This window comes from Dendrobates tinctorius, unplaced genomic scaffold, assembly GCF_039654945.1.
Source record: "Dendrobates tinctorius isolate UK_male_01 unplaced genomic scaffold, ASM3965494v1 ptg000003l, whole genome shotgun sequence".
Classification (NCBI taxonomy): Eukaryota; Metazoa; Chordata; class Amphibia; order Anura; family Dendrobatidae; genus Dendrobates; species Dendrobates tinctorius.
In genome coordinates, this window is record NW_027361671.1 from 56,012,501 (window position 1) to 56,036,608 (window position 24,108).

A 24,108-nucleotide genomic window follows, 5' to 3' on the forward strand; every position below is an offset into this window, starting at 1 on the left:
GGATTATGGTTAGCTCCGCCCATTTTCCCTCCTGTCCACCATTTTTCCTTTTGTTTGCATACTGGAAGCACCTCATCCCTCTACTCCCCCTGCGTCAGCATCGCAGGTAGGTGACATGTTCCCTCTATATATCCCTATCTCTCATATTAGCCAGCTTAGATAGTTCCCTTGCTCAGTTATTAGTGCAGACATGTATTTTATGTATATATGTATTTCTATGAACCCGGCACTGATTGTGTTCATGTATTTCTGTTTGTAATTTCACCATCTATATACCTACATTCAATAAACCACAGATTCAACTACAGTCTCCCTTATTGGACCCCGGTATAGCGGTTTAGTTGCTTGTTAAGCTGTATGAATCCCATTCATTTAGTGAAGACAGGACAGTGAAACTGCGGCTTTCCAGCTAGTGGGAATACAGACAGAAGAGCTTTCCATCTTGCACGACCGCAGTGAAACTGCGGCTCTCCAGCTAGTGGGAATACAGAGAGAAGAGCCTTCCTTCCTGCAGGACCGCTGTAAAACAACAGCTAGCCAGCTAGTGGGAACTCAGAGATAGAAGAGTCTTCGAACCTGCAGAGGCCAGTTACACAGCGCTATCCAGCTAATGCAATTCAGGGAAAAGTCACCCCTTCATCCAGCTTGCAGGAACTAGTAAACTGCAGAAATCCATCTAAAAATATTCAGAATTGAGAGTCCTCAGTGGTTGATACCTTTTAATGGCTATAACTGAAAAGATGGTAACACATTGCAAGCTTTTGAGACTACTCAGGTCTCTTCATCAGGCATTGACTAGTACAAAATCTGAAGAATCACATATTTATACACAACACAGCACAGAAAAAATGCAATAGATAAGACAAGTGACGCGAAGTAGAACTATCATTGTGGGAGAGGGAGAAACATAAATATTGGACCAGTTCATAGATAAGGAGTCTGGATGTTTTATTGTCCTCTGATTGGGGTCTCCTAATGTGTTGTGATGCCCCCACAAGGACTTAGGAGCAAATCCCTTAATTGATGTAAAAAGACATAAATCCATGCGACACATTAATTCCAGCATCTAGTGAGATTCAAGTCACCAGCTACACAGAGACTAATGACTAATACAGCTACAGCAATCTCTGCACAGCCAAGCATCCCTCTAAGACACCATGTCCCACAAATCACACAGGACAAAATCTGCTACATCCGTCTCCTCAAAAACTGTATCTATCAGCAGTGCGGTCGCCATTGCCCGTGCAAATGTCGAAGCCACCAAAATGTGAGAAGGCTTTGTTGCAGAAGAGATGGAACTTAAATTAGAGAAAGCACGCTTAGAAGACCAAGAGAGAAGGTCATGCATAGAAAGAGAAGACCAAGACAGAAGGTCACGCATAGAAAGAGAAGACCGAGAGAGAAGGTTATGCTTGGAAAGAGAGGAGCAAGAGAGAAAGATGCAGTTAGAGAAGGCACGTGTGGATGCTGCCTTAGGGAGCCTAGCGGTAAAAAGAAGCTGCTGCAGCACTAGCCAAGGCAGAATCACTAGAAGCCGCGCACAACCCTGAGCTGCATAACCGTAGCAGTGCGTCAAGTCTGAAGTTGCCACTGCAAGATTCACCACAACGCACATCTCAGTATGTTAATGAACTTCCTGATCCAAACTATAACCAAGATCACGACACAGCCAGGGAAACGAGTGAGAGTCATCATGCGGCTCAGCTCCAGGAAAACGTGGAGCAAAACAACTCTGCTAATGTCTACCTTGCCCCTCACCAGGTAACCAACGTGAATCACCTTGCTGACACACCGCACGTCAGACCGAAGCAATATGACACCGCTGGCGCCACCCTGAGGATGCTTAAAGGTATGAACGCACCTCACATCACTATCAGGGTGACCCAAATAAAGATCAAAGATCAATCAATAGCGCAATATCAGTGGGGAGCGCTATTGATTCGCGGCGGATACCGCGTCCACCTGCCACAACTATATCACAGTAAGACCTCATGGACACTCTTTTCACATTTACCATTATGGTATATCATGTTACTTAGCTGCTCATCATTATGTTCCTTTCTGTAGAGAGACGGCCTCCTGTGCCTCCTCACCCACCGGTATGTTATCCAGGAACTTTAATGCACACTTTTATCACATGTTTTTTTGAGACTACAACAGTACCTTTTCCCCTTAGGATTTTTTCTATTCATGCCCAGTTTTCCTGAGCTCACAGTACAGCCTTTGGTATGTGTCTCTTTATTTGCAGATCTTGGTCTCCACCATTGTTTCTTCTGACTACACATTATATAAATTATGTACACATGTGCTTTAATGTGCTGGATGTCTCTGCATATGATTATGATATATTCTGGTTTATCTACCCAGATACCTTGTATATACTTTCTTTATGTCACCTGTATATTTATTTTTACTTTTTATGTTCCAACCCACAGTACATTGATGAAGGTCATAGACCGAAACGTCTGTATGTATGTATTGTACTTTATTAAAAATCACCTTTCTGCATCAGAATTCACGAGTGTGTGCCAAGTTTCTGTATATTACAAATCACGGATTGGGATCCTACTTGTGCACCACAAAATACTATAGGGTTGTGCCAACGGTCCTATCTCTGGATCATGACACGTCCTTCCAAAATGTCACTAGAGACTTGGGGCTACAACACAGGGAAGAGATAGACCTCTTAGTCAAAAACCTGGGAAAAGAGTCAGTCAAACATGCAGTAAGGATCAGAGACATTAATATAAACCACCCTCAAATAGGCCTTAAAGAGATCTGGAAGAGGCTAGATGAGTGTTACGGCTCTGCAGAGGTAATAGAGAGAGCCTTGTTCAAAAGAATTGATGACTTTCCTAAAATACCTAACAGAAGTCTCCCAAAACTTAGAGAGCTAGGTGACATGCTACAAGAGGTCCTAGTTGCCAAATGTGAAGGCGACCTACAAGGACTTGCATTCCTTGACACAGCCAAAGGTGTTATCCCAATAGTCCAAAAGTTGCCCTACAATCTACAGGAGAGGTGGCTCACACGTGGTTCCACGTACAAATACAAACACAGTGTTTCATTCTCTCCCTTCTCTGTTTTTGTAGACTTTATACACGAACAAGCGACAATCAGAAATGATCCCATCTTTGACTTTGCAATGTCATATGCTGCACCGCCACCAGCTGCAAACCCACGCAGAACATCTGTGGCAGTGCACAAGACTTATGTTTCTTCTCCAAGTTCCAATTACAGGTCTGCTGGCCGCTCTCAATCAGAGACGAAGGTGCAGCACCCTGACAAGCATTGCCCGCTTCATCAGAAGCCTCATCCTCTCCTGAAATGCAGAGCCTTCAGAGGAAGATCTATGCCGGAACGCAGAAGCTTCCTGAAAGAGAACGGTATCTGCTACAAGTGCTGCTCATCCACCACTCATCTCGCCAAGGATTGTAAGGTCAGTGTAAAATGCACAGAATGTGGTACCACAGATCACAACACTGCCCTACACCCTGGCCGAGCTCCATGGAGTGCACAGAACATGCCAGCTGACAGTGAGCATGGCGGGGAGGAAAGGAGCACTGATGCAGCTATGCCAGAGATCACTTCACAATGTACTGAAGTCTGTAAAGGGACAATAGACAGTAGGTCTTGTTCAAAAATATGCCTCGTCAGAGTGTACCCAAAGGGTCATAGAGACAAAGCTGTGAGACTGTATGCTATCTTGGATGATCAAAGTAATCGATTCCTGGCTAGATCAACATTCTTTGACCTATTCAACATCAAGGGGCCAAGCACTCCTTACTCATTAAAGACATGTGCAGGTACCGTGACAACAGCAGGTAGGAAAGCCACTGACTACCAAATTGAGTCCTTAGATTGTCAATTGTGCCTGCCACTACGTACAATCATCGAGTGTAACCAGATCCCAGACAATGGATCTGAAATCCCTACACCAGATGTGGCAATCCATCATGCCCACTTGAAACGCATAGCACACCTTATACTGGAACTCGACCATCAGGCACAGATAATACTGCTGTTGGGAAGAGATATCCTGCAGGTTCATAAAGTGAGAAGTCATATCAATGGACTTCACAATGCTCCCTATGCGCAAAAGGTAGACCTAGGATGGGTCATAATAGGAAACGTATGCTTGGGACATATGCACACCCCATCTTCTGTGACAAGTATGCTAACATATACATTGGAGAAAGGACGTCCATCTCTGTTTCAACCTTGCAACGAGTTCCATGTCAAGAAACTACCAAGCAGCATCCAACTACCCAATCATTTAATAGACTTTACTCATGACAGCAGTATGGTGTCATGAAGCTATGAGGATCAGTTGGGGTGCACAGTCTTCCAGAGAGCTAAGCAAGACAACCAAGTAACAATGTCGGTAGAGGATAAGTTTTTCTTAGAGGTAATGGACAAGGGGCTCATAAAAGGTGAGACCAACAGCTGGGTCGCACCTCTCCCCTTCAGAACCCACAGACCACGTCTACCAAACAACAGAGATCAGGCATTCAAACGTTTCTCCTCTCTCAAACATAATCTGCAAAAGAAGCCAGAGAAGAGAGATCACTTCTCCTTCATGTCAAAGATATTTGAGAACTGCCATGCAGAACTAGCTCCCACTCTCAAAGACTCTGAAGAATGCTGGTTCCTACCCATGTTTGGCGTATACCACCCTAAGAAACCAGGCCAGATTAGAGTGGTGTTTGACTCCAGTGCTAAGTTTGATGATGTCTCCCTGAATGATGTACTACTGACAGAACCAGACCTCAATAACAAACTGCTAGGAGTACTTATACACTTCCGTTAGGATTCCATTGCCTTCATCGCTGACATCCAGCAAATGTTCCATTGTTTCCTTGTGAGAGAGAGAGACAGGAACTTCCTAAGATTCTTCTGGTACAGAGCCAATGATCCTACCAAAGAGGTCACAGAGTACCGCATGAGAGTGCGCATCTTTGGCAATAGCCCTTCTCCTGCAGTCGCCATCTATGGACTCAAAAGGTCAGCTCTAGAAGGAGAAACAGAATACGGATCAGATGTCAGACAATTCATAGAAAAGGACTTTTATGTTGATGACTGTCTGAAAGCCATGCCTTCAAATGAGACTGCCATCAGTCTTCTCAGGAGAGCCCAAGAGATGCTTGCTTGCTCCAACCTCAGGCTTCACAAAATAGCCTCAAACAGCCAAGAACTAATGAAAGCATTCCCTTCACAAGACTTGTGTAACAGTCTCAGAGACCTGGACCTGGGGTCAGACCCCACACCAATGCAGTGCAGCCTCGGGCTTCTCTGGAATCTACAGTCAGACACCTTTACCTTTCTGGTCAGCCAGGAAGAAAAGTCTTTCACACTTTGAGGTGTCTTGTCTACCATTAACAGTCTGTATGATCCCTTAGGTTTTGCAGCTCCTGTTACTAAACAAGGCAAAGCTATACTAAGAGACTTACCTAAGGAGACTTCTGACTGGGATGCACCTCTGCCACCTGACAAGAGAATCCAGTGGGAAGTATGGAAGAACTCTTTAGCAGCCCTCTCCAACCTAAATGTGCCAAGGCCATACACCTCTGTGCCGTCCACAGAGATACAGAGCCAAAGACTGTATGTATTTGCAGATGCTTCTGTCAAAGCAATTGCTGCTGTTGCCTATCTCAAAACTGTGGACTCCAAATGTCAGAGCCACATTGGATTCGTTATGGGGAAGGCCAAACTTGCTTCACAACCAGAGCACACTATACCAAGGTTAGAACTTTGTGCTGCAGTCTTAGCCGTCAAGGTAGCTGAGTTCATCGCATCCGAGATGGATATTGACCTGACACAGGCCAAGTTCTATTCAGACAGCAAAGTAGTCCTGGGATGCATCCACAATGAAACCAGGAGATTCTACGTTTATATCAACAACATAGTAATACGAATTAGGAGATTTGTCCATCCAAAACAGTGGCATTACATTCCCACAGACCAAAAACCCTGCAGATCATGCAACTAGAGCAGTTGACGCAAGTCGACTAGAGAGCACAACATGGCTCTCAGGACCAAAACTATTGTACACTGAGGAACGTTGTCCAGACACCTTTGAACTAGTGAGAGAGGACTCAGGTGCTGAAATTCACCCTCAGGTGTCTACACTTCATACAAAGACTCCAGCTACTCTCCTCACCCAGAAAACTACTATTCCGTGCCCCTCCAGAAGGATTCGACGTTAAGGATCTCTACAAGCGCCAATGGAGACAGGTACAAAATCTTGCCAATACATTCTGGGACAGGTGGCGCAAACAGTATTTGTCTACCCTGCAGCCACGGACGAAGTGGCAATCTACCAGGCTTAATCTGAGGATTGGTGATCTCGTCCTTGTGAAAGACTGTCAGGCCCATCGAAACCAGTGGCCACTTGGTCTAGTGACAGCTACATTCCCGATTAAAGATGGCAATGTCCGCAAAGTCAAACTCAGGATGGCCAAAGGAGATGGACATAGGACATTCTCCAGACCAGTGACTGAGCTGGTCCTATTATTGTCTTCAGAGAACAAGAACAGTGACATCCGTTCGATGTCAGACGGGGAGTGTTCTGTCTCCGACATAATTAATGACTCTTGACTATCTATTTTGATAATATATATGCAGCAATTTGCTCAGAATATCGATAATGCTCAGTTTGCCATAGATTTAATGTTCAATGTTCTTGGCTCCATCTAGTGACCAAAATAATAACTGCAATGTTATTCTGTTTTTTGGTTTCATTTTGCTTCCCTCCAAATTCCCAATGTATCATGGGTAAGTTTGCAAGGGATTATAGTTAGCTCAGCCCATTTTCCCTCCAGTCCACCATTTTTCCTTCTGTTTGCATACTGGAAGCACCTCATTCCTCTACTCCCCCTGCATCAGCATCGCAGGTAGTTAACATGTTCCCTCTATATATCCCTATCTCTTGCTCAGCTATTAGTGCAGACATGTATTTTATGTACATATGTATTTCTATGAACCCGGCACTGATTGTGTTCATGTATTTCTGTTTGTAGTTTCACCATCTATATACCTACGTTCAATAAACCACAGATTCAACTACAGTCTCCCTTATTGGACCCCGGTATAGCGGTTTAGCTTGTTAAGCTATATGAATCCCATTCATTTAGTGAAGACAGGACAGGAGCATTGCGGCTTTAAGTTTCCTCACCTCGACATGCTTAGTGTTAGGTTCCTGCCACTGCACAGCAGGAATCCAGAGCCTTGCACTCGGCGGTCCCACATTCTCCTTCGGCCGCAGTGGAGCCTGCTCAGCAGACTCGTCGGTCCCAGCGCTCTGCCCAGACCAGCAGTGTGGGATCGGTTGCTGCTGCCACCTCTGGTTCAGGTATGACAATTCAGCCTGGCCAGCAGCAAAAGACTCCAGAATGTAAGTCCTTCCGTCACTCCACTGAGCATGCTCATGGGACGATTCCCCATTGGGGATCGGGAGTGACATTCTCAGGCCCTTCTCCAGTTCTGATTGGTCCATCAGGGGGATCTGGAAGGTTCCGGAAGGTCTTGTCTATAAAAGACTCGCATTGCCGCTCGGCCAATGCGCTAGTATAGACTCTATTTGCTATATGTGTGGATGATGATGGATGCATGTACCTGGTGAATGACTTAAGATTCCCCTCCCTTGGATATTATGCATGTGGTTAGGGTAATAGTATGAGAGTCAGCGCCAGTCAGTGGCTAAGCTATAGGCCACAATGCACATCAGTCTACAGCACTAGCGTCCGATGGTGTCGCCTACTCTAGGGCACTATCGTACCGTGGCAGTCACTGTCGCCCCGCTGCAGTCAGCCTCAGTTAGCGGCGTTCGCGGTTGCAACGCCGCATGCTCAGTAGGTCTAGAGGGTCGCTGGCCCTGTGTCCTTGGGCCTGAGTCCTGTGACCATATACTGAGAGCTTATGTCCTCGAGCTCTGTGAGCTTTAACAGGCTCGGTATTTGTGTTTAGCGGTAGTGCGGCACTGTGGAGCAACAGAGTTCGCCCTGTGCACACCGGGTGACGCTTAACCCGCGTGTGTTCTGCCATTGTACCGCCATATAGAGTGTCCACCATTACTTAGCAGCAGTGTACCACCTTTGCACGGTGGACCCTGGGCTGTGAACGTACCTACTATTATTTTATAATTTGGTGTTTTCCGCCAGCCCTAACATTATACTAGTGCCAGGGTCTGGCTAGTAATGGCGGATAAACAGTGGGGTTTTGCACACGTTCATGAAATACCTGTTCCTAATGCAGATTTTGAGTTTTTTGTAGATGGCTCCAGATACCACCAGGATGGACGATTCTACACTGGATATGCAGTAGTATCCTCACATGAGGTAATCTGAGCTGAACCACTCCCTCCTCACATGTCGGCACAGGAGGCAGAGTTGAAGGCACTCACTGAGGCGTGTAGAGCCGCTGCAGGTAAAGTCGCTAATATTTACACAGATTTGAATTATGCATGGGGAATAGCCCATGATTATGGCCCTATCTGGAGAAGCAGAGCATTTCTTACATCAACCAGTAAGCCCATTAAAAATGCAGAGCTGGTGAAACAATTGATGGAGGCATTGATGTTACCAGTCCAGGTTGGCATTGTCAAGGTAAAAGCACACACAAAAGCTCACTCCGTGGAGGTAGAGGGCAACAGAAGGGCGGACGAGGCTGCTAAAGTAGCAGCAAGGCGGCCTAGGAAGCAGTGGGCAGTGGCGGGGAGTCAGCGTATTCCAGCCACACTGAGCCAAGATGTCCTGAAATCCCTCCAGCAACAGGCTGCCCAAACAGAGAAGGAACACTGGGGGAGACTGGGAGCTGAGCTGAACTCAAATGGAGTAAGGGAGAATAAGGATAAATTGTGCCTTTCCGAAGTCCCTGCTCCTAATCATGGCGCAAGCAACACATGGCCCCACTCACGCCTCAAAAAGACACGTGTGCCATGGTAGATGCCTTCTGGATCGCTCTTGGTTTCAGTTACGCAGCCGCGAAACTTGTACAATCATGCCTCATCTGTGCACAGCACAACCCAGGTAAAACAGTAAAAGTCCCTAAGAAAGCGACACCTAGGCCTCTCTACCCATTTCAGAGACTGCAGATTGACTACATACAGCTACCAAGGTAGGATTGTATGCAAATGTCCTAGTATGTGTAGATCTCTTCTCTGGTTGGCCGGAAGCCTATCCGGTAAAATGTGCAAGTACTAAAATGATTGCAGATAAACTGATGAAAGAACTGATCTGCAGGTATGGTGTCCCAGAAACCATAGAAAGCGATAGGGGTACACACTTCATGGGGGAAATAATGAGAGAAGTAATGCAGGCCCTGGGTGTACAGCAAACATTTCATACACCATATAGGCCACGAAGTAGTGGGAAAGTGGAAAGACTAAGGCTAGTTTCACACTAGCGTTTTGGAGCGCAGTGACGGCCTGCGCACGGCCGCCGCTAAGCCCCGCCCCCTGCCGCGCCCACGCCGGTAGCTCTGCCCACCGGCACATGACGCTGCATGCGCCCTGCGTCCCCTATCTTTATCACAGGGGGCGCAGGCCGTGCGCAGTATGCGTTTGGCGGCGCATGCGTCCTTTTGACGGTGCGCCGACCTGCGCCAAACGCAACCTGCTGCATTTTGGTTGCGTCGGCGCACCGTCAAAAAGGCGCATGTGCCGCCAAACGCATACTGTGCACGGCCTGCGCCCCCTGTGATAAAGATAGGGGACGCAGGGCGCACGCAGCGTCATGCGCCGGTGGGCGGAGCTACCGGCGGGGGCGCGGCAGGGGCGGGGCTTAGCGGCGGCCGTGCGCAGGCCGTCGCTGCGCTCCAAAACGCTAGTGTGAAACTAGCCTAAATGGGACACTTAAACTGAAAATTCAAAAGGCCATGGCAGACACAGGAAAGAGCTGGGTAGAGTGCTTGCCTCTTGCACTCTTTTCAGTCAGACACACTCCAAATAGAAACACAGGTTTGTCTCCTTTTGAAATCCTGTTTGGTAGTGCACCAAAGACTGGTCTGTACTTCCCACAGGTGCTACAAATGCAACATGGTGCTATGACAACCAGGGGTGGATTAAGGGTAGCCAGGGCCCCGGGCTGTTCAGACTCTGTGGGCCCCTCGGTCATGTGACGGGGTCGGGAAGTCACTAGTTTTCAAGACACATACGGTGCATCAAGGGGTGGGAAGAGGTTAAATACTGAGGTAAAAAAAACCTCTGCAAATACGCAACGTGTGCACGAGGCCTCACCAATACTGAGGTAAAAAACACCAAATGCTTAGTGTGTCCATGAGGCGTTACAAATACTGAGTGAAAAACTCACCAAATACTCAGCGTGTGCACGAGGCCTTATAAATGCTGAGGTGAAAACTCACCAAATACTCAGCGTGTGCACGAGGCCTTATAAATACTGAAGTAAAAACTCACCAAATACTCAGCGTGTGCACAAGGCCTTACAAATACTGGAAGGTTTCCATCTAACATCTAGTCCTGACTCACCTGTACCTAACATCGAAACCAGCTAATAGTCTGCAATCACCTGCTGACCTGGACCCATGACCTGTCAGACAAGTTACTTCACATGAGTCACACAGAGGCTTCTGCTTCATGAACTTCCCAAGATAGAAGAAGCAGCCTACGATGTGCAGCCTGTGGCCGGATACATAGGAAGAGACGCTCCTCATCACAGGCTGAGCCCAACATGTCAGCAGAGGGGTTAACGCCACAGACAAGTCGCTGTCTCCTCACACACTGGACACGACGCTGCATCTGGCGACGAACAAGCGCATATTGCGCAATGTTAGTCATGTCCAGGTGTTCAGCATGTGGAGGACCAAGGGGGGACCAAAAAAGACCCCAGGATTGGAACAGGAGCATGGGAAAGTGGACGGCGGTCGGAGGGGCAGGGTTTATATAGGGGACGGAGTAAGTAAATATATATATGTGGGCAGCGCACACATGCACAATCCTCAGGTTGTATAACTTTCAACTGGTCAAAACATTTCTCTCAGTAGGCTAAGAAATAAATGTGGCAGGAATAAAGTACACCTCATAGTAACTTATGTGTGAGGCAGAGGTGACAAGACCCGCCATCTCGTGCCCACCTTACTAGAGGTGCCCACTGCCCACATATAACAAAGTTGACGGAAACAGATGACTTCCACTATGATGATTGGTTACCGGCCGCCCGACCACACCCATTTTACAACTAGTCACACCCATGTCCATGCCCCAACCACACCCATTTAGCACTGCTGATCACACTGACTGGTACTAAGGGCACAGTGGCTGGCATTATGGGCACAGTGGCTGGCATTGTGGGCACAGTGGCTGGTACTGTGGGCACACTGACTGGTACTGAGGAAAAGAAAGAAAGAACAGAGAGAGAAGAAAAAAGAGAGAGAAAGGAAGGAGAGAGAAAGAAAGAACAGAGAGAAAGAAAGAAGAAAGAAAGAGAGAAACAGAGAGAAAGGAATAAAGAACAGAGAGAAAGAAAGAGGGGACAGAAAAAGGAACAGAGAGAGAAAAAAGAAAGGGGAAAGAAAGAAAGAACAGAGTGGGAGAGAGAAAGAAAGAACAGAGAGAAAGAAAGAACATAGAGAGAAAGAAAGAAAGAAAGAAAGGGGAAAGAAAGAACAGAGGGAGAGAGAAAGAAAGAGGGGAAAGAAGGAACAAAGAGAGAAAGAAAGAAAGAGTTGAAAGAAAGAACAAAGAGAGAAAAAAAGAAAGAAAGGGGAAATAAAGAACAGAAAGTGAAAGAAAGAAAGAAAGACAGAACAGAGAGAAAGAAAGACAAGGAAAGGGGAAAGAAAGAAAGATTCTATAAAGATACTATACCAGCCCGGCTCACATTGTAGTGCCCACCTGAGCCTCCTGGTGCAGGACATATCATGATCCACTCACATGGCCGACATCCCCGAGTCCAAGGCGATCCCGCTGTCCGTGCTGTTGGAAGAGGACATAGGACATGGTGATGATCTGAAGCATTCCCTGAAGTGCCTCCATGGTTCCGTCACAATCTCCTCTGGTCAGCTTCCAGCACGTCACTTCCGATGGAATGCCACGTGCGAGTTTTCAAGTGCTCCTCGGGGCTCCACCGTATACTCCTGTGTCCGCGGGAAAAGTAACCTCCTGGTCGGGGCAGTGGGGCAGACTCTCAAAATCTGGAACGGTTGGGAGGTATGAATGCTCCACATCATACACCTTGTACACTCATGGCTCCGCACACCTAATACACATACGGTTCCGCTTTGTATGCCTCGTACACACGGCTTCACTCAGTACACCTCGCACACACATGGCTCCACTCAGTACACACATGGCTCCACTCCGTAAACCTTGTACACATGCGGCTTTGCTCCATACATCTCGTACACACGCGGCTCCGCTCCGTACACCACGTATACGTACGTGGCTTCGCTCCGTACACCTCAAACACACACGCAGCTTCGCTCCGTACACCTCGCACACACACGGCTCTGTTCTATACACCTCGCACACACACAGCTCCGCTCCGTACACCTTGCACACGCACAGCTCCACTCCGTACACCTCATACACACACGGCTCCGCTCCATACACCTCTCACGCGCGCAGCTTCGCTCCGGACACCTCGTACACACACGTGGCTCCGCTCCGTACACCTCGTACACACACGGCTCCGCTCCATACACCTCGCACACATGCAGCTCTGCTCCATACACCTCGCACATTCGCGGCTCTGCTCCGCACGTCGCACACACTCAGCTCCGCTCTATACACCTCGCACATTCGCGACTCTGTTCCATACACCTCGCACACACCCGGCTCTGCTCTGTACACCTTGCACACACACAACTACATTCACTCTGTAAACCCCTCCTGACCCCACACATAATTTCCTCATCCAGCACCTTGACAACCAGCAGAGCAGTCCCACATACAATACTTTGAGGGCTGCATGCACAGGACCTGTGATGCGGTCACAGGAGGGGAGGAGTCAGGTGTCACATGATCAGGGGCTTCCACTGAAAGGCCCCTGATCATGTAACTCCTGACTCCCCCCCTCCTGTGACCTCATCACAGGTCCTGTGCACACAGAGCAGGGATTTATTAGTGAGGGGCTGGCGCTGCGGTGGCTGGTGGGTCTGGGAGGGGGAGAAAGGGGTCGGTACATGGGGAGGCGTGGCACTATGATGGCGGATTATAATGGGGCAATTTTCTTTGGACTGTTGAGCCCCACCACACCACTGGGCCCTGGGCTACCGCCCAGAATGACCTCATTATAATCCGCCACTGATGACAACCTATGTCCAGGCCTTGCAGAAAAGACTTAATGTGGTACATAAACGTGTTCTCATACATTCCAGATCCTAATGCCAGTGCAGATGTGTGTGGCGCCCCTGAGGCTCAGTCGCTACAGAGGTACTGCACCTTCTCCTAAGGTGTAGTGCCCCACCAACTAGGTAAGTTGGGAACTCCTTTCCACACTCCAACACCTGCATCCCACACACAGGATAGTTCAGTAGGTCTGCCTAGTAGCTTCAGGCTGGGGGAAGCAGAGCACCCTTCGTGGAACCCTGCTTCGTAACACGAGATGTGCTGGGAGGTGGGTGGAGTTAGTATAAAAGAGAGGGAAAGTTGAGGATAGTAGGTCAGTCTGATGGGAGGTCAGGAGGGAGGAGTTCAGTTCTGAAGTTAGTTTTGAGTTCAGTTTAGAAAGAGTGCTGCAGCTGCCTCAGTGATCAGAGCCAGCTGGCATGGGAAAGAGAAGAGAAGGAGAAAGACGTAGACCTGCAACCTAAGCTTCCATAAGAGGGAGAAGGAACAGCGCGGAACAAAGGAGTAGGAGAACAGAGAGGAGTTGTGGGTTGGTAGAGGAACCCTGCCTATAGGTTCTCAGCGCAAGGTCGGGGCCCGGTCCCCGAGGTTCTATGGACACTTTTGGTTCTGCAGCAGACATCGGTGGAGTAGTTGGCTGTAAATGCACTACTCCCATCCAAGACTTGGGACACAACAGCAACCGATTTGCGAGCTAGGACTCTGAGAGGAGTCCCCGATAGAGGCTACAGCTGTCTGTCATACAAGTGAGGTTCTAGGAACATCTGACAGGAGGAATTCCAGAGAACTACGGTACTGGAGCTCTTCACATTAAAAGGCGCAATAGAGGAGTCATTCAGGAAAGGCACATGTTGGCGGAGTGTTGGAGAGGAGAACCCTGACTTGCCCGGGAGGTTGATTGAGTCTCTACCCCGGAGGACACGTCATGGAGGCGGGCACCAGTGGGTACCACAAACTGTGTGTAAGGCTTTGAAACTACAAGCCCTGGTGTCCTCCATTCATTCGTCGCTAACACCGTCAGCACCGCTACATCTGGGTACCAGCATCTACACCATTCTGCGCCTCCTCATCCATTGCACCTACACTGCCCTGGGACTACAGCTCCACCTGTGGGGAGCTATACCATCTTTGCTGCACCACACCATCAGTCCCAGCGGATCTGCATGCAGCGTTGGCTTACCATCTCCCTTGCCAAACACCACAGGTGGCGTCACGAACTATTCAAATAAACTTTAACACCATTAACATCACCGCCATTGATATTGGGCGCCCAGGGCCACGGACTGGGTCACCGCTGCTGCGACACATCCCCCTGACAGCGGCCCGGTACCGGGTACCCCGCTGCCCTGGGTGTGAGGGGCGACCCATGTGCATCAGCTGAATCCAGGTGATTGGGTGGTTATACGCAGACACATGAGAAGGAGCCTGGACCCACGATTTGACGGCCCCTTCCAAGTCCAGCTGACCACATCCACCTCAGTAAAACTTGAGGGAAAGCCCACCTGGAGCCATGCCAGTCACTGCAAGAAGGTCCTTTCAACAGCAGAATGACTGTTCTCCTAATTACCTTGCTGGCAGTGACAGGGTTACTGCACTCTACAGAGACACAAGATAACTCTTAAATGCTGACTGGGACAACAAACTAATTCGACATCATGCTCTTGTCATAAAGGACATGGAAGGACAGAAACCGAAAGACTGTTGGATCTGTACACACAGTCCAGTATCTGCAAGGACTATGCCGTACTTAGCCTTACCTCTGGAGCCATGGAAGGTATTAACCCCACACTGCATACACAATGAGACTTGGACTCAATCTAGGTTTTGGGGAAAAGTGCCCCGTGATATACCTGCCTCATTGGCTATAATCGGATGGGCTGCTAATCCCTGGTTTCAGTTTAATATAACGCGGCCTAAGGTACAAATGTGGTGGCGGGAATATGATTCAGACATCGGAAATATGGTCGCCAGGAGGAGAACTGAAATCCCTCACTCAGACCCCATTCCCAATGATGGACTGTGGTTCAGTCTTCAACACACTGGAGCAAATACCTGTGGTGAGGACAATAATTGCTTCTGTATATACACTCATGATCAAACACAGGTTAATGAGACGGTGCACCAAGATGGTGTTGAAGGCTGTAAAGCATCTACGGGTAAAATAATAAGGAAAGAAAGGGGTAAATATACATTTGGTATAACCGGAAAACAAATGAATAATACTTGGTGTGCCCATAAACCTATGTCAGGATTTTGAGTTTGTACCAATGAATACAGACCCCTGATCACGTTTGTGTTCTCCCAGGAGTATTCTTAGTGTGCGGACATCGTACCTACAGGTGGGTGAGCCCAGACATAAGAGGGGTTTACACTCTTGCCAAATTAACACCAGCCACTTTCATAGTTCCTCATAGCAAAACGGACACAGCAGCAGTTCCAATTCATACTTTGTATAGAAGGGCTGCAGACAATAAGCCCAATCCAAAAGGTAGGCCATATTTAGTAGAGATGTGGATAACAAATAAAATATTCAGTAGTTTGCTAATATACCCCTTCATAACACAAATGTGGGATAAATTAGTGGAAGCTACCAACTACCTGGATGATCAGATTTTCCAGATTTTTGATGTTCTTAATGAAACTAATATAATACAGTGACAATTAATCATAATTACTAACCAACATACTATAGTACTAGATTACCTGACAGCAAAAGAAGGAGGAATGTGTCAAATAATTGGTCCCACTTGTTGTAATTATATTGACCCTGCTGGCAATCTCCAGGTCAGGGCTAGTATAGACAAAATAGGTGAACTTAGAGACCAATGGTTAAAACAACACAGTGTAAACAGAGACTCCTGGTGGGGTAACACATTCTCTTTTTTAAATCCAGCAAATTGGTTTAATGGCCTAGCAGAATGGATTTTTGGCATTGAACAGACTTGTATGCAAATTTTGTTGTTTTGCTTATTGTTTTATGTAGCCATAAAAGCACTAATATATGTATTACTTAAGCTACTGAATAATGTATGTGTGAAAAAAGAATCTAAGGCTGAACCTTCTGTAGTGTATTATAGACCCCAGATAGCCATTGCTGATGGGGAAAGTAAGTGTCCACACTGAGGGTGGATGGGCGAAGCAGTTAGGAAGCCCCCTTATGGGTACTAGACCCATGAGAGAGTAGCTCCTTTGAGGACATCAGCTGACCCTGTGGCAAAGGTTATATCATTTACAAAAGGGGGAAATTGATGTAGAAGGGTTAATGGTTTGCCTTTAAATGCTTTTAATTCTTCAATTGCCTTTTGCCTTTCATTTATTAATATGACACAGCAGTTTTGCCTGTCTCCTCTTCAAGGAAAATATGCTTCTTATCATATATATTCTCAATAGTCAGCAACAACATGTTCTGGGTACATTGTAAGCAAGGTATGACCCTGGGGAAGCGGTGGGGGCTACATGAGCTACATAGAGTTTCATTTGTTGTAAATGGTATAAAATATTGCCTTGTGTTTCATTACGTCAGATAAAGTGTTTTGCCCATGACCTCCATGACCTGTGTGTGCAGTCTCCTTTGTCTCCAAGCGCTTGTAAATTAAGGGCATAAACTCCTAATTTGGCCTCACAGGTGATCTAGCATATCTGACTCTGGGTCAGAATGAAAACAGCTACAACAGGGACCTTGGGCCTGAGTCCTGTGACCATATACTGAGCGCTTATCTCCTTGAGCTCTGTGAGCTTTAACAGGCTCAGTATTTGTGTTTAGCAGTAGTGCGGCTCTGTGGAGCAACAGAGTTCACCCTGTGCACACCGAGTGACATTTAACCCGCGTGTGTTCCGCCATTGTACCACTATATAGAGCGTCCGCCATTACTTAGCAGCAGTGTACCACCTCTGCACGGTGGACCCTGGGCTGCGAACACACCTGCTATTATTTTATAATTTGGTGCGTTCCGCCAGCCCTAACATTATACTAGCACCAGGGTCTGGCTAATAATGCCAGATAAACAGCCACTACTGCAGCACATTCGGCAGCTGGGGGGCAGGTTGGCGGCTCTCGAGCGTTCAACCTCAGCTGCAAATGTTACTGTGGCCGCTGCTCAGGCAGCAGCGGAGGCTATTTCCCGTGTTTCCACTTCCATCCCTGCACCGATGTTATCCCACCTTCCACTGCCCGAGAAGTTCTCGGGTGATAGTGCCTCCTGTAGGGGATTCGTGAGCCAGTGTGCTATTCAGTTAGAGCTGCTGGCCGCGCGATTCTCCTCTGAGCGGGCTAAGGTCGGATTCATCATTTCCCTTCTGGCTGGCAGGGCTCTGGAGTGGGCCACCCCACTGTGGGAGCGTGGTGACCCCGCGGTTCAGAGAGCCTCTCAGTTCCTAGGTTCTCTGAAACAGGTCTTTCTGGGTCCACGGGTCACACACGATACCGCACTCCAGCTGTTGGCCCTGACACAGGGTTCATCCCCAGTCAGCCAGTATGCCATTAGTTTTCGGACACTGGCTTCTGAGTTAGAATGATCAGGTAAGGCCCTAATACCAATCTTTTGGAGGGGTTTGGCTGACCACGTTAAAGACGCTCTGGCCACTCGGGAGGTTCCCGGTACTCTGGAGGAGCTTATTACCATCTCCACCCGCATAAATCTCCGCTTCTTAGAGCGAGGATTGGAGCGCTCCCAGTCCAGACAGAGATTTAGGTTGGCTCCAACATTCTCTAAAGTTCCCCACCCGATCGAGCGTCCAAGTCGTCGGTGGTTATGGAGGTGCCTCGCACGGGCTCTAAGTTCCATCCTGCTCGAACTCCCATACCTCATTCCCACTGCCGACAGTCTGGTCATTTTGCCAATAGGTGCCCACAGCGCTCAGAGAAACGCCCACGTCTAGTGGCAACAGCAGGAGGGTTACGAGACACCACACCATTTTCCTCCAAGCTAACCTTCAAGGGGGTGCTAGAGTTTGACTCCTCCACTCTGGCGGTGGAGGTTTGCATAGATTCTGGAGCGGAGGGTAATTTTATGTCCTCATCCTTCGCTCTCCAGCACGCAATCCCGTTGGTTATGCTACCTCAGCCGGTCACCATCAGAGTGGTGAACGGCTCGACATTACCCTCGCAGATTACCCATCAGACTGCTCCTTTAAGACTCTCGCTGTCTCCGTCCCATCGTGAGACAGTGTCCCTCCTTATTATGCCCGAGGGAATCGATCAGGTTCTCCTGGGAGTTCCCTGGTTGCGTTGCCACTCTCCCCATATTGAGTGGTCCTCAAGGAAAATTCTTAGTTGGAGTAAGTCCTGTGAGGGTAGATGTCTGAGCAAGTGCGTTCAGGTTGCCGCCACTGCGGCTCCCACAGATCTCTCTTCACACACTAAACACTATCAGCAGTTCGCAGATGTGTTCTCCAAGAGCGCGGCAGAGACTCTGCCGCCGCACCGCCCCTACGACTGTCCTATAGACCTCTTCCCTGGTGCAGAGCCTCCCTGGGGTCGTGTGTATCCCCTGTCTCTCCCGGATACGGAGACCATGTCACAGTACATCAAGGAGAATCTGGCCAGGGGATTTATTAGGAAGTCGGTGTCACCAGCAGGGGCGGGATTCTTCTTTGTGCAGAAGAGCGGTGAATTGCGGCCTTGCATCGACTACAGGCATCTTAACGCCATCACCGTTAAGAATAAGTACCCTCTGCCCCTGATATCGGAGCTGTTTGATAGGTTGCGGGGAGCAAGAGTATTTACCAAACTCCATCTGCGGGGAGCCTACAACCTGATACGCATACATGAGGGAGACGAGTGGAAGAAGGCTTTTAATACCAGGCCATTATGAGTATCTGGTCATGCCCTTTGGCCTATATAATGCCCCGGCCGTCTTTCATGACTTCGTAAATGATATCTTTTGAGATATGCTTTCCTCTTCGGTGGTGGTCTATCTGGATGATATTCTCATCTCTCCAGATTTGGAGTTGCACCGGAGAGAGGTTTGCAAAGTCTTCAATCTCCTACGGACAAACGCTCTATATGCCATGTTGGAGAAGTGCGTGTTTGAGCAGGAGTCGTTACCTTTCCTGGGCTATATCATCTCGGCCGAAGGGTCAGCCATGGATCCTGCCAAACTGCAGGCGGTAATGGATTGGCAGGAGCCTCACTCCATTAAAGCGGTGCAGCGCTTTATGAGATTTATTCCATACTCACAGATGCGGATTCTTTACTGTAAGAGCGGTGAGACTATGGAACTCTCTGCCATATGATGTTGTAATGAGTGATTCCCTACTAAGATTTAAGAAGGGACTGGATGCCTTTCTTGAAAAGTATATTACAGGGTATATACACTAGTTTCTTTAATATTGCGTTGATCCAGGGAGCTAGTCTGATTGCCGTATGTGGAGTTTGGAAGGAATTTTTTTCCCCAATGTGAAGCTTACTGTTTGCCACATGGGTTTTTTTTTGCCTTCCTCTGGATCAACATGTTAGGATAGGATATGGGTTGAACTAGATGGACTTAAAGTCTCCCTTCAACCTTAATAACTATGTTACTATGTTATTAACTATTACCACCAATTCATCCCGCACTTCTCAACTTTGGTAGCTCCCTTGGTTGCCCTCACCAAGAAGGGAGCGAATCCTAAATTGTGGTCAGAGGCCTTTCTCTCCATCAAGTCTCACTTCCCTAGTGCTCCCATTTTACATCACCCCAATGTGGATAAGCCATTTATTTTAGAGGTGGATACCTCGTCCGTCGGTGCTGGAGCAGTCCTGTTCCAAAAGGATGCTCAAGGTTGGAAGCATCCTTGCTTCTTCTTTTCCAAGACCTTCTCACCGGCAGAGAGGAACTATTCCATTGGGGACAGGGAGTTGCTAGCCATGAAATTGGCCTTCTCTGACACCTCCTGGAGGGGGCTCGCTATCCCTTCCAAGCTTACACTGACCACAAAAATTTGGTCTATCTCCAAACCGCCCAGCGGTTAAATTCTCGCCAAGCTCGATGGTCTCTCTTCTTCTCCCGGTTCCACTTCACCCTACATTTCCTTTCCGGTGAGAAGAATGTCCAAGCCGATGCACTCTCTCGCTCCGTGGTATCAGCGGAGGAGGAGCCTCAGTTAATCATACCATCGGAGAGTCTGAGGACATTGCCTCCGTCGCCCTTGAGTCTGTACCCCCGGGCAAGACTTTTGTCCCTGCCCGTTTGCGTCTGGAGGTCCTCTCTTGGGCTCACACGTCCAGGGTGGGTGGACACTTTGGTACTATGCAGACAGTTGAGCTTCTGGCAAGGACGTACTGGTGGCCGCACATGGCTTGTGACGTCAAAGACTACATACAGGCGTGTGTCTCCTGCACCAAGAATAAGCCTTCCCGGCAATGACCTGCTGGGTTACTCTACCCCTTACCGGTGGCGGACAGGCCCTGGGAGATGGTTGGCATGGACTTTGTGGTGGGTCTACCCAAGTCCAGTGGCAGCACAGTTATTTGGGTCATCACTGACCATTTTTCTAAAATGGTGCACTTGGTGCCTCTCAGCTACCTTCCACACGGGGATTAGCAGTGCTGTTCATCAAACATGTTTTCCGCTTACACGGCATGCCTGACAAGATTGTCAGTGACCGGGGCCCCCAGTTTCATCTCGCTTCTGGAGAGAGCTCTGTCGCTTGCTCAGTATTAAACTGAATCTCTCCTCGACCTATCATCCCGAGACGAACGGGTTGGTAGAGAGGGCCAACCAGACCCTGGTCACATATCTCCAACATTTTGTCTCGGCCAGGCAGGATGACTGGGCATCTTTGTTGCCGTGTGCAGAGTTTGCCTTGAACAACACTGTGGCCGATTCCACCCGCCAGATGCCATTCCTCCTCAACTACGGCCAGCATCCTCGTGTCCCTGTACCCATGCCCGTGTCATCCACCGACTCTAGGGTGGCAGACTGGGTGGTCGAGGCACGTGATATTTGGGACCGCACCCAGGATGCCATTCGGGCCTCTAAGGAGACGCACATCGGCGTCCTGCTCCAAACTTCTCCCCTGGGGACTTAATCTGGCTCTCCGCCCATAACTTCAGGCTGCGAGTTGAGTCCACTAAGTCTGCTCCTCGCTACATTGGCCCCTTTAAAGTCCTTGAGCAGATCAGCTCTGTGGTCTATCGTCTGGCTCTTCCGCCACACTTGGCTATCTCGGATGCCTTCCACGTGTCCCTCCTTAAACCTGTAAACATGTCCCAGTTCTCCGAGTCAACTGCCGGGACATCGGACCTGTTTTCGGACAAATTTGAGGTCAATGCCATAGTGGGACGCAGGATGGTGCGTGGTAAAAAGTTTTTTTGGTGGACTGAAAGGGTCATGGTCTAGAGGCTCGGCCCTGGGAGCCAGTGGAGAACATCCACGCTCTGCTCCTTATTGCGGCATTTGAGCATAGCAAGGCTCAGAGGTGAGGGGGGGTAATGTTAGGCATTGGGTTCCTGCCACTGCACAGCAGGAATCCAGAGCCTTGCACTCGGCGGTCCCCCATTCTCCTTCGGCCGCAGTGGAGCCTGCTCAGCAGACTCATCGGTCCCGGCGCTCTGCCCAGACCAGCAGTGTGGGATAGGTTGCTGCTGCCACCTCTGGTTCAGGTATGACAATGCAGCCTGGCCAGCAGCAAAAGACTCCAGAATCTAAGTCCTTCCGTCACTCCACTGAGCATGCTCATGGGACGAATCCCCATTGGGGATCGGGAGTCACATGCTCAGGCCCTTCTCCAGTTCTGATTGGTCCATCAGGGGGATCTGGAAGGTTCCGGAAGGTCTTGTCTATAAAAGACTCGCATTGCCGTTCGGCCATGCGCTAGTATAGACTCTAGTTGCTATATGTGTGGATGATGACGGATGCATGTACCTGGTGAATGGCTTATTAAGATTCCCCTCCCTTGGATATTACGCATGTGGCTAGGGTAATAGCATGAGAGTCAGCACCAGTCAGTGGCTAAGTTATAGGCCACAATGCACATTAGTCCACAGCACTAGCGTCCGATGGTGTCGCCTACTATAGGGCACTATCGTATCGCGGCAGTCACTGTCGCTCCGCTGCAGTCAGCCTCAGTTAGCGGTGTTCGCGGTTGCGACGCCACACACTCAGTAGGTCTAGAGGGACGCAGGCCCTGTGTCCTTGGGCCTGAGTCCTGTGACCATATACTGAGTGCTTATCTCCTCAAGCTATGTGAGCTTTAACAGGCTCAGTATTTGTGTTTAGCGGTAGTGCGGCTCTGTGGAGCAACAGAGATCGCCCTGTGTACACCGGGTGACGTTTAACCCGCGTGTGTTCCGCCATTGTACCACCATATAGAGCATCCGCCATTACTTAGCAGCAGTGTACCACCTTTGCATGGTGGACCCCGGGCTGCGAACGCACCTACTATTATTTTATAATTTGGTGCGTTCCGCCATCCCTAACACTTAGCATGTCATTCTCCGCAAGGAGAAATGATACTATCATGATACCAGTGCTGGGTGACCGGCACTGCTGGGGTTAATGTTCTGACCTCAATGCAGACCCTCACCTGCACACCTGGGACCTATTATGGTGGCCTCTCATTGGTTATGGGGAGACTTCTTATAGCCTCAGGAAGCTCCCATCCCCTGTCAGTTATACTTTCGCCCTTGGCATTGTGTGGTGACCCCTGAGTGTGTTAGTGCTGTGTTCTGGTTGCATGATTCTCTGTGTATGACTCGGTCTGTTCTCTGGATATTGCTTTGGATTCTGCTTGGTACTTTCTACGTCTGTTTGGTTTTGATCTCTGCTTGGCCCTGACTATCCGTTCTGTCCCTGGTACTGTACTGATATCTTGTGTATGACCTTTGGCTTTGTCTGACCTCTCATCTGTTTATCCCTCCTGTACCTCGCTTGCTTGAACTGTGCATGACCCCCACTTTGCCCGACTTTGAGTTTTCTACCTTCTTTGAAAGCAGGACACTAAGCCCCGCCCCCTTGCAGTCACATGACCGTTCACATGACCGTAGGTCCTGTGCCGGCTTGCTAAACTTCTACATTCAGGTCCTGTGCATCTTTATTTTCCGGCTGTTCTTGTCCCCAGGGGTCCCTACGGTGCGGGTGAGTCCCTGCTTAGCAGAGGCTGTACGCCGGCGCTGTCAGGACCCTGAGATTATAACTGACCATTAAGTTTTTGGGGGGTTTTTTATGCAGAGAGTTATGGATCCCATACAGTCTCTGGCTGACCAGATGAATAGTCTGAGTCAGATGTTTCAGGGTTTATCTCTGGAGCAGCAAGCTCTTGCTCATTCTCAGCAGCAGGTTTCTGAGACAGTGCGGGGAGCTCTAGCTGCTGGGTCTCTGGGGGCTGGGGCGAGTGATGTTGTTTTGGTGTCCCCAGAACCACCTGTTAAACTGCCTGACTTTTTTTCTGGAAACAAAAAGGAGTTCAGGGTCTTCATGGAGGGGTGCAAACTTTTTTTTAGTTTGAGTCCACGTTCCTCTGGGGACGAAAGTCAGAAGGTTGGGGTCATTATGTCTCTGTTAAGAGGGTCCCACAAGCTTGGGCTTTCTCCCTTCCTCCCACTGCCCCTGAGAGAGTGTCTGTGAATGCATTCTTTGAGGCCCTCGGGCACATTTATGATGAGCCTGACCGAGTGCGATTGGCAGAGGACATGGTGATGAGCGTCTGTCAGGGGAAACACTCAGCTGAGTGGTTTTGTACTGAATTCCACCGCTGGGCCGCAGAGGTCTCTTGGAACGACGCCGCACTCCGAGGACTCGCAGAGGCTTGTCCGAGCGGCTGCAGGATGCCTTGGCGTTACATCCCCCACCTAACTCTCTCGAGGACGCCATGACCCAGGCCAT